At 41.2% G+C, this 10,821-nt stretch overlaps 1 long non-coding RNA gene across 1 annotated transcript; it reads left to right on the forward strand.

The window, feature by feature from the left end:
• The first annotated feature begins 1,435 nt into the window (after positions 1-1,435).
• LOC119055094 (uncharacterized) lies at positions 1,436-8,172 on the forward strand. The gene is made up of 3 exons (XR_005083622.2): positions 1,436-1,527; positions 1,761-1,858; positions 7,815-8,172. It is a non-coding gene; the product is annotated as an uncharacterized LOC119055094 (long non-coding RNA).
• Positions 8,173-10,821: the final 2,649 nt, after the last annotated feature.

The raw sequence follows: 10,821 nt of genomic DNA on the forward strand, positions 1-10,821 counted from the left end.
CTGACCTTGACCCTGAGATTACAAAATTCACATCTATGGTGTTAGGACGTGGGACTCATTTTGTAGGTGGGAACCTCTGCTATAACCCTCATTTTCTTCCCTTACTTTGGTTTTGCGTCTGTATTTTCTTCACGGTATTGGATTCAGTGCGCCTTTCATGAATTTTATATGCGTGTCTGGTTTTTGGAATGGACGACTCCGAAATGGAGACAGAGTCTTAGAGAAAAAGGCCGAGAAATCATTTAAACCAAGCTGTAGCTGTCATTTTAATTTCCCTGGGAAGGAGATCTCCTTGGAATTATTTCACATATAACCTCTCAAAAATATTTTAGTAAGCTTCATTAATCATTGCTTGGCTGTTTCCTAGGCCTCATCCCAAATGTCTGGTAAGCTTTAAATCCCTAGTGACACCTGGTGGGGAGACCTCGGCTCACCACTGCAGGCTTTTTAAGCATCTACCTCTTCTTTAACATGCAAAGATATTAAAGGCCCCGTGGTGAGGAGCTGGCTGGCTGCCTCCTCAGCTTGCAGCCAGTCTGCTTGTCTCATGCAGGTGTCCTCTGCCAGAGCAACACTGCTCCAGAGTCTTCCCAATACTCTCTTGGGATTTACGAGTATTTCCAACCTTTGCAGCCCCCAGGAAACAAACAGGAATCTATCAAAGTTCGGGGCTGGGGGGAGAGAGAGAGACAGAGATATTCGAGGGATCTGCCTCCACTCCCAGCCCTAAGTTGCTATACACTGCTTCTTTGTCTGAAAACTCGGAGGTGAAAGATGCTACTTGAGCCGTATGTTTTGTTCAAGCACAAACCAAATTATGCTATACTTGCTTATATCTGAACATATTGGTTTATCTTACATAGAGTTTAATTGATGCAAACTTGAACTTCAGTGTGTTAGATTTCAGAGAAAACACCATCCCTGTGATTTAGATTGCTGTTTTCCTTTGAACAAAACACAGAGGAGCAAGGCAAATACACTTCAACTTCTATTTATTTCTTCCATTCCCACCAACCATCCCAAAATTATTGTTTAACCTCGTGCAGTATTATCGCTTGTGCCCTTTACTGTCCAGTTGCAAAATTTCTCTCTGAGCCAACATCTGCATCCTTGGACAGATCAACTAGTGTGTAAAGTCCATGTTAGCTGATGAAGCATGGCTTTGTTTGCACTTATTCACTGCACATCCAGCACTGTGTAAGTGGTTTTGCATATTAACTAAGTGCACAGTAACCTTCCTTTACCTCCTCCGAGCTCCACCCCCTCCCACCCGGCCTCCTCCTCGGAAATCAACACTGTTACTAGCTGAGGAAGCTGCCAAGGGGTTGCCATGGCAACTGTTCTGCTTTCAGCAGCTACTTTTCTGGTTTGAAGCGGGTGGGGGGAGAAAAAAAAACCTGGGAAGAACTAGGCAGCTTTCCGATCAGAGTTCAGATAAAGAAGGTCACAATAATTTTTGGGCACTGCCTAAAATAACCCAGTGGATTTGAGAGTTACAGCCAAGGAAGCAAACAGGCAAACTAAAAGGTAAGTACAGTGGAAAGGCAATAATTAAATTATTTGGTAGTGGTCTTAAGCTGAAGCATTTCAAATTGGTATCAGTTACCTCATCGAGGATGCTGTTTTATGAGCCGCTTCAGTTTTGTCCAGAGTCAAACAAAGATAATGAGTTTTATGAGATTATAAATGGCAAGGAGGGGGGGGACAGCATCAGAATGGGACTCTAACATCTGAAAGTCATTTTCAAAAATTTCATTCAGCACAGGAACAATGCAGCATTCAGGCATTGTGAGCTGGGAACGCGCGGTGTGCCAGGTCAAGTCAGCAGCCCCAGAGCCGCTCTCAACAGTGTGCCAAGGTAGGCTGCGAAGCAGTCTCCTTTCAGAGGAAGGGCTGGGAGTAGGGAAAGGTGCGAGAAGTCAAAACGTGGATTCAGGGCACAAAAGACTGGCAGATTTCAGCGACAGAGAGAACTGTGCTAAAAACTGCTCCAGATCCCTGGTCCATGGGGTTTCAGCAGCTACCCACGAAAAAGCGAACAGTTCACAGTAATTTCTGGCAGAGTTCAGACAGGTCCAGGTTCTGTGAGTGGCAGTGACGTACAGAGTCTGCTCCTTCTACTTCCTGCCTCTGTTCTGCCCCCGCACACACCTGCTCCCCACTGACCAACAAACTTCCCAGCATTTCTCTGCGGCCCGCTGCCCCTTGCGTTATTCATTCAGCAGTGATGAAAATATAGTGCGGGGACCTTCTTCAGACAAACTACTATTTTTTGAATCCGTACAGTTTTGTTAGGGCCCCCATAACAGTTACAACACCCAGATAAATTTAAAGGAATTGTAAGTTAGAGAAGCAAAACAAGGACAGAGAGACCACATGGGATTGTAACATGGAGTGTCATCCTGGAAATGGTGTCATTAGCATTTGATGACAAGATTGTAAATATTTTTAGCAGAGTAGCAAGTGAAGCGCTAAGATCTCAGAGGTTAACGTCTCTTTAAGAGCAGGCACCAGTGCAGCACGGAGCCTTGAGTTTGGAGCAAAGCTAGTGAGCGAGCTGTTTGTGTGCAGTACTTGTTTCTGACCTGAAATGCAGCTGCTTCTGCCTGCACTGTGATATGGTCTGAATATTTGTGTCTCTTCCACCCCCTAAATCCATATGTTGAAATTGTAACCCCCCAGTGATGGTAGTATTGGGAGGTGAGAACTTCTAGAGGGGCTTAAGTTATGAGGGTAGATCCTGATGAACGAGATGAGTGATCTTATAAAAGACAATCCCGCTCCCATTCTCAAGAGCACCTGAGCCCCTCCCACCATCTGAGGATAAAAGCAGAAACCTGCACCTGGAAAGGGTCCTCAGCGCACTCTGATCTCAGACTTCTAGCCTCCAGAACTGCGAGAAATAAATTGCTCTTATTTATCAACTACCCAGTCTGTGATGTTTTGTTGTAGGAGCCCACACAGACTGAGAAAGCCCATATATACTGTGGCAGAGATAATAGGTTTATTGTCAACTTTCCACAGACTTTTGTCACTCACTTTTTTAAATTGTCTCTGGTAAGTAGAGGCACATTGAGGTAGGAAGGAAGAGGTAAAAGGGAAGAAAACACAAATATTGGAAACAGAAATGACTAAAGCAAAGTTAGTTGAAAGCAGGACTCAAAATTATTCGTGGTTTATGTTCTGACTGGTCTTTGTAGATGACAAGAGGGAGTGAAACAAGCTTGAAGACATAAAATAAAATAAGGCCAAAGACTCAAAGCATTTTATTTAAGTAAAGTTATGCAAAGTACTAGAAGCCAATCCAGAAGGAGAGTGGATAGATGTACGGACGGCACCTACATGGGAGCTCCCTTAAATTAAAGCCGAATATGAAGGGTTAGAAACAGAGTGGGCCCTCCCGTGTATGCTTGAGGTAGCTGGAGGCCCTGTATTATGTAACAGTGACCTGACAGAGAGGGACACTTCCTCACAGACTGCAGCCAATGTGGTTAAACTGTCTCATCAACTTCATACTCCTGAGTCTTTCTAAAATGCCAGAAAACGATGCGTTCACCTGACCTGTCTGCCAGGCCCCCAGATAGCTCAGGAAAGCGGAATTAATATGCAGAGACATTCCTCCCTCGAATGGCTGATGGGAGGGATACCAAGTTTAGTCTGTGCAGCAGTCGAGTTCAGGAATAACACACGGAGAAATAGTAAGGGGGGAAGGAATAAGAGCAAAGAGAAAAAAATCCAGAAATTTGCTTTAACTCTCCAACAGCTTCTAATCCATTCCTTTTCACTGACCTGATCTAATTCGAGCAGCTTTGATCCCGCTGAAACACTGCCACAGCTGAATTTATTTTTATTTTGCCTGCTCAACGGCAAGGTAAAGCAAATTTGAAAGCACATCACCTTCAGGGAGAAGACTGCAGAGTATTACTCACCACCTCCCTCCTCCCCTCTGTGTGAAAAGGTTAATTTGAATAAGGCTGCTGCTTCCACAAATAGAACAGCGACCAGCACACAGACGCACCGCCAATGAGAATGTTTTGCGGTGATGTCATACTTATACCTGCTCCTTATTATTTGCCGAGTAGTGACAATGTGTTACTTGAATCTCACGTTTTATTGGTGAAAAGCCCTGCCATTCGGAGTGCTTCTGGAGAGTTTTAGATACTGCAGTTTCCTTACAAACACAGAATTTTTTCAGCTGCTGCACTTCAACAAACTGCTGGAAAACAGCGTAGATACTAGCCAATCTTGAAAACCAACAACCTTTTATAACTTACACCTGTTTAGCATGGCCTTCAATACTAGGTCCATTTGCGGTGTAAAAGCAGAATTAAGACATGCCTGGTTTTTATTAAAAAATCGTTTTGTTGAACAGAATTTTATTGAGATGTTCATAGAAAGGTTATGATTAGGGTAATACTGTCACCACAGACTAAATGGAAAACAGAGCTAGCTGTCCCATTTATTCTAGAACAACCTACCCCATGGAGCAGACCTTTCTCAAGGAGAAATGGCCCTTCGATGTATCAGTTTGCAGGACAGAAGGCATTGGGACAAGGGAGGGTTACCTGGTGTATTTTTATTTTAAGTGGATTTTATTTTTTTTTGGCTCAATTAGGTTTTTGTGTCCCCCCCAAAAAAAGTGTGCTTCGCATCACTCAGATTCCAAGAGTTTTCCAAGGAAATGCTTGCAGACAGATTTGAAAACAGGACTACGTTGTAGTGAAGGTGACAATCAGTTGTGCATGAGTTCAGAATTATTCAACTAAGTAAAGGATTCAAAGAAATGTGGTGGTTAGCAGAATGTAAAAATTTGGTTGGGAGTGCAGAATTAATTGTTGATGATCAAAAAGTCCCCAGATCTATCTAAAGTCTTGTAATTTATGGTGGTGAGTGGGCAAAGGCAGGTGCGTAGAGACCTTGAGGACAAAGTCAGGCTGTTTGTGGTTAGCTGGTGAAGCAGAATGTACGTACTGAAGGTTAATCTCTTACACAGGCAGGGCAGTGTGTTAAATGCTCCAGTGAAAAGGGCAGGGTGTGAAAGGAAGAGCCAGGTCTCAGTGGGCAGAGAGACCTGAAAGGGCTCTTGTGCGGGAGACCGACCTAGGAAAGGACGAGGATCATTGGAACAGACCTCCTTGAGTGGATACATGTATTGTGAGATAAATTTAGAAAAGCAGGTGCACAAATTAGCAAAGACGATGTAATTTAGGAAGCAGTGGAAAGTACCAACTATTATTTTGAACATCTATATCTCAAATTCCAAGTGTTTTTGAAGTGAAAGTATCTCTGCAGCTGTGTATCATGGCTTATCGTCTACTGAGTCTGAGTGAGGGGTTAACTGCATGTATTAAACATCAGGTTTTTTATACCTGAAATAAATGCTAGTACAAAATTGTGGTGGATTTGAACATTCAATGAAATTTCCTGTGTTAAGAGTATGAAAAATGTGACCAAAATAAAACTTATTTGCCACAAAAACTAGGGAATATAATTCTCCCTTTTTACTATAGAAGTACCCAGAGCCATATTTATTGTATACTTGAATTTCTCAGAATTTCACTGGTAAGCTGCATGTAAACTTTGATTCCAGGGATGTGTCTGTAGTGCCAGCATCGTGGAAAGGGCAATGGCCTCTGGTGATAGACCAGGGTTCAAGTCCCAGCTCTAATACTTAGTAGTTGTGAGACCTTGATCATGTTGATTAATCCCTCTAAGCCTCAGTTTTCTTAAGGGATAATGATGATACTGAAATGCAGAATTATTGTGAAGATTAGACTGAATAGTGTATGTAGGTCTTATTAGTATGGGGCCTGCTCAGTAAATGAAACATTTTTGTCTGCTTTTTGTTTTCATTTTATCGTTGCCTTCAAGGTCCTTCAAGGATCTCCCGATCTGGCACCAGGCTGACCATTTTCTTTCATTGACTCTGCTCCAGCCAAGTTTAACTCCTGCCCCTTCCCAAACACGCCTGCTGTGCGTTTGCCTTTGTTGTTCCTCTTGCCTGCAACACTTCTCCTCCCAGGTCTAACCTCTACTTTATTCCGATCTCAGCTCAAACGTCGACTCCCTGGAGAAATCTGACTCAACGCCCTGGCTAAAACAGCATCCCCCTGGCTCTGGTCCCCATTTATATGTACTACACTGGGCTTTTTCATTGTCGTCTGTCACTATGAGACCTCACTTTTTATTTGTTCATTATCTGTTTTGCTCACTTGAATGTCAGGTCCACGTCACGTGAGCAGTGGCGGCTTCGTTTCCCTCTGTGCCCGAGAGCCTAAATCCTGCCTGTACATAGTTAACTAACAGTGATGATGTTAACAAACAGTGATTTGTTGAGAAACAGTGATGATGAAAAAGACATCCATGGAAACTCTTCACGCAGCAGGAACGTGCCATCACAGGGAAGTGTGTGCACTGACCAGACCAGGGATGTAAACGGCTTGCTTCCCGCCCAAGTTTAAGGTGTATGAGCCATGGCTGGACTTTTTCCAGACAGACCTCGTACACTTACACAAACCCATGTGTTGAATGAACTGATCGAAGGTTCAGAAAAAAATTTTAAGATCTTTCTGTTCTGTCCCACTCTGATTAATCATGATGATAAAATAAACTCTCTTTGGGATTTCTGTTTTCCCAGTAACTGAAGGACAATCCGAGGCAGCGTAGAGCTTATGTAAGCAGTATCCCTGCTGACATTCCAAGCGAGCAGATCAAATGCTACCTAATCATTCGGTTGCAGCTGGATTTGGCAGTTTTTTTAATAAAGTACTGAATTTGAAGGAGCATCTGCCTTTTACATCTTGGCAGTGTCAGCACCTGTGGCTGCTACTTCTTCTAGAAACTAATTAACATAATGAAAGTAATGTGAAATAAAATCATTGCTAACCAGAATGCTTTTGAAAGATTTTAGATTCATGGTGGAAATTCAGGGTTTAGAGCCTATTTTTTTCCTAAGAAAATTGCCTCTCTGATGCTTTTTTTCTTTCTTACCCTCAATATTAGTTCACCTAGACTAGTGCTCCCCACCCCCATCCTCCTCCCCCTCCTCCCATCTAGAGATCTTATAAAAATGCTGATGAGGAATGTCCTGAGCGGGGTAACAAATTTGGCATTTCCACCACCCTTTAGGTGCAGCGATGCATCGTTGGTCTTGGACCACACTCTATGTGACATAATGACTCCTGTTTGGTTCTGCTCTTCCAAATTAGTGTGGCAGTTTTTAATGAAGTGCTTCACTCTTCTTCCTGGCACATATTTTATCCTATCTGGGTTTAGAGATTTGATTTCGAGGTATGTTCACATCCAGTTGGTAACCAAGCTTCGAGTCGCTCCAAGAAGTGTTTCCTCTCTATTTGCACAGGAGCTGGCTCACGCAGGCCTTCCTCATCTTCCTCCCACAAAACTGTTAGGACCCCTAATTTACCTCTCAGTCCCCAGCATGATCTCCACCCAATCCACCAGCTTACATTCTGTCACCATACTTCCCTTTCAAATTTTTTTTGATGAGGTCACTTCTTTCAAGACCCCTGCTGGTGCTTCTTGCTTAAAATAGAGGTTGGCGTGGGCTCTGTCATCTGACAAACCTGGGCTAGAATCCAAGTTTCTTCAGTGTCTTTTTATGCAACTTGGGGCAACTTGCTTAACTTTTGAGAGCAACACTTTTCTCACCTGCACAACAGAGATAATGCTACTCATCTCATAGTGTTTTTACACGATTTAGATGCAAAACCATAGGTAAAGCACCTGCTATGATGCCAGCTATAGTAAATGTCCAGTGACTTAATTAATTCCTGTTTTTTCCTTTTTCTTTCCAGCCTGATCAGTTTTGACGTCTCCAGTCTCAGATGTGAACACTCTTGTGCCTCGTTCTTCTTGTTCTTCCTCTAATCCACATGAATGCATTCTCTATCCCTGCTGAACATCTATTCCCTGACTCATCTGCTGAGAGACTCCATTGTCTCCCACCCATCAGATCTCCCGACTCCTCAGGGCATAGATCCTCATCTTTCTGCCTAGGAAGCCTGAGCCCGCTTATTAGGGCCGAATTTGCCGCCCCCTCCCTGTCTTCCCTCACCACTGTGATCACACATCTCCCATAATATACTTTCTGTCATATGCTGCTATGATTTGCACTGTGGCTGTTGCTCGACTCGATTGTGACCATTCAGTGGCCAGGACTTCCTTATTTTGCAATCTTTAGTGACTTGAGCATTTGTTTAATTAAGGAATGTAATCAATGTGGTATGTACTTTAAAGAAATAGATGCTTCAGTATGATACTCTAGAAATTCTACATAGAGAAAAGTAATTCTGCAAGTTTTCCTGGATGAAAATAATAGCTTTGAGCAACAATTTTGAACATTTTCCATCTCATGGCACATATAAACTAATTATTAAAATTCTGTGGCACACCAAAATAATATTCTTTGCCTACATGACAGAAAAATAGATGTTAAGTTTAACTCATTCACATTGGATGGCTATTGTGTTGGCTGTTGTCATTTTTTTAAATTTGACAATCTAAGGGAAAAAAAGTCAGTGCCCCTGGATGTGTTAAAAATTTGGGGAGTACACTAATTGAAAATCAGCGACTTAGAGTAGTAATGCTCATTTTCTAGCACATTTTACTATTTTCCAGGCCCTCTTTTTAAATGCTTTCTATCCACTGTCTCGTTGGATTCCCTTGGTTTGTGGTAGGTGCTATAGCATCCATTCTACAGATAGAGAAATTTGACTCAGCAAAGTTAAATGGCCCCCCCATGGTTACACATTTTATAATTGTTAGAATAGGGTTTGAACATATATCTGACTCCAAAGATTTATACTATACTATCTCAGGCAATCTTTTGCCATAGCTTGGCAAAATATAATGTAAAATTCAACTTAAATATAATGTAAATATAATGGATCTTTACTAGATGAGAATTTGTGGAGCAGATAAAGGTATTCTCTGAGAGAATCACCTATGTTAGTGGTCTGGGGACAGTACTTATTAGTTACATAAAACAGAACTCAGAACTATACAATTCTAAAATCTGGATACCTAGTAAATCCTTTCCTTTTTACTTATTATTTTGTTTTGAGAAGCCATTAAGCAGTCTCCTGAGGGAAAACTATTTTAATGATGCCTCTTTGACTTTCAAAGACATGTTTTCTTTTCACGACACAGTATTTTCAAAGTCAGTCTTTACACAGACATAACGAGATCATGTGGGAGAGCTCACTCCTGCTGTTTTGGGGAGATCACGCTAAACCTAAGGCAAATTGTGAAAACTTTTGTGTGTTATCTGGTTCTGAGAACTGCTAGTTGGAGCGGACCCTACAGGTATTTTCAGTAGGGGAAATTTTGTCGGCAACAGCCTTTTAGGGAATAATCAAATAGCTAACTGCATCTTCAATTAATGACAAATTGGTAGTTTGATGAGCAACTGTGATCCCAAATATGTCTGAAGCATCTTGGCAAAGCAACTACAAACTGTAAGAAAAATTTTCAGTGGGGACTATAGGAATAAAAAACAGAAATTACTTTCATTCATTTCTTCATTCATTCATTGTTCTTAGTGACCTATTAGAAACCTCAAATAGAGAATTTGTAGGATCTGTAAGGCTTCTGAATCTGTTGATGGTATCTAGACCTAGAATATGCAGAGTATTTGGAGACCAGGAATATCTTAATGCTGAAATAGTATTCCTCTATGTGTATTCCCTGGAAGATGAGTTCCATGGGCTATTAGATGTCAGGTGAGAAAATAAAATATTCTAAGGCCCAAGTCACTAAGAAGCACTGAGTTTAAGAGTCAACAGCTGGTTTTTTTTTGAACTAATAATAGGTCAATGTGTATTATAACTCTTGTGGGATGGTATAGTTGCTAGTTGGAGCGGACTGTACCATGGAGTTGGAGTTGAAAAGATTTAGAAATCTTTTCAATTTATTTTATTCAGGGAGTATCTCAAAATTATTGATCTGTGGAATAGGCACTGTGTTCTGTGGGCAAGTGTTGCCCCCCCATAAGGCTTTCAGTATATTTTGTTTGGCTCTGAGCTAATGTTCTGTTCACTGGTGCGGCACCATTGAATCCACACTGCGCAGATTTGAACTCTAGAGAATGACAGAAAAGGAGTCCCTACTCCTTTGTAAGGAAGGAGTCTATGAAATACAAAGAAGCAAATATACATAAAAGTGTGATATGACCTATGATATAAGGAATTCTTTAATTATAAATATTATAAATTTAAGAGTCAAACATATACTGTATAGTTTTATAAGCATATTTTAAGTTAGTGAATTCATTTGGATAAGTTTAAATTTTTATATTTTCTCAAAAATAATGCTAAAAACACTGTCAGCTTTCAACTTATGTCCAAATATTATAGGTAGTAATAATGCATTGACAAAAAAGGAGAACTTAAATTTTATGTAATCAAACATTTGTGGTATTTTAGAAATCTGGTTTTCAAGGCCTCAATGACACTCTTTGTCCATTCTGAATCTTACCATCTGGAAGTCATGGCTTATAAGAACCTGTACAGTGTGGTCAAGAGGGATAAACTGAAGTATATTCTACTATTTAAAACATTTTATTTATTGATTTGAGAGAGAGAGAGAGAGAGAGATGGAAACATCAAGTTGTTTTTCCACTTATTAATGTATTCATTGGTTGATTCTTGTATGTGCCCTGATTGGAGATGAAACCTACAACCTTGGCATATCAGGACGATGCTTCAACCAATGAATTACCCAGCTAAGGAGGTATAGTCTACTACTGCCGAAGCAGGGTAAGCGTACACAATTTTAAACCCAAAGTTGATGTAAATCCTGGAT

Source organism: Artibeus jamaicensis, unplaced genomic scaffold (assembly GCF_021234435.1).
Source record: "Artibeus jamaicensis isolate MK-2021 breed Jamaican fruit bat unplaced genomic scaffold, CSHL_Jam_final contig_415, whole genome shotgun sequence".
Taxonomy (NCBI): Eukaryota; Metazoa; Chordata; class Mammalia; order Chiroptera; family Phyllostomidae; genus Artibeus; species Artibeus jamaicensis.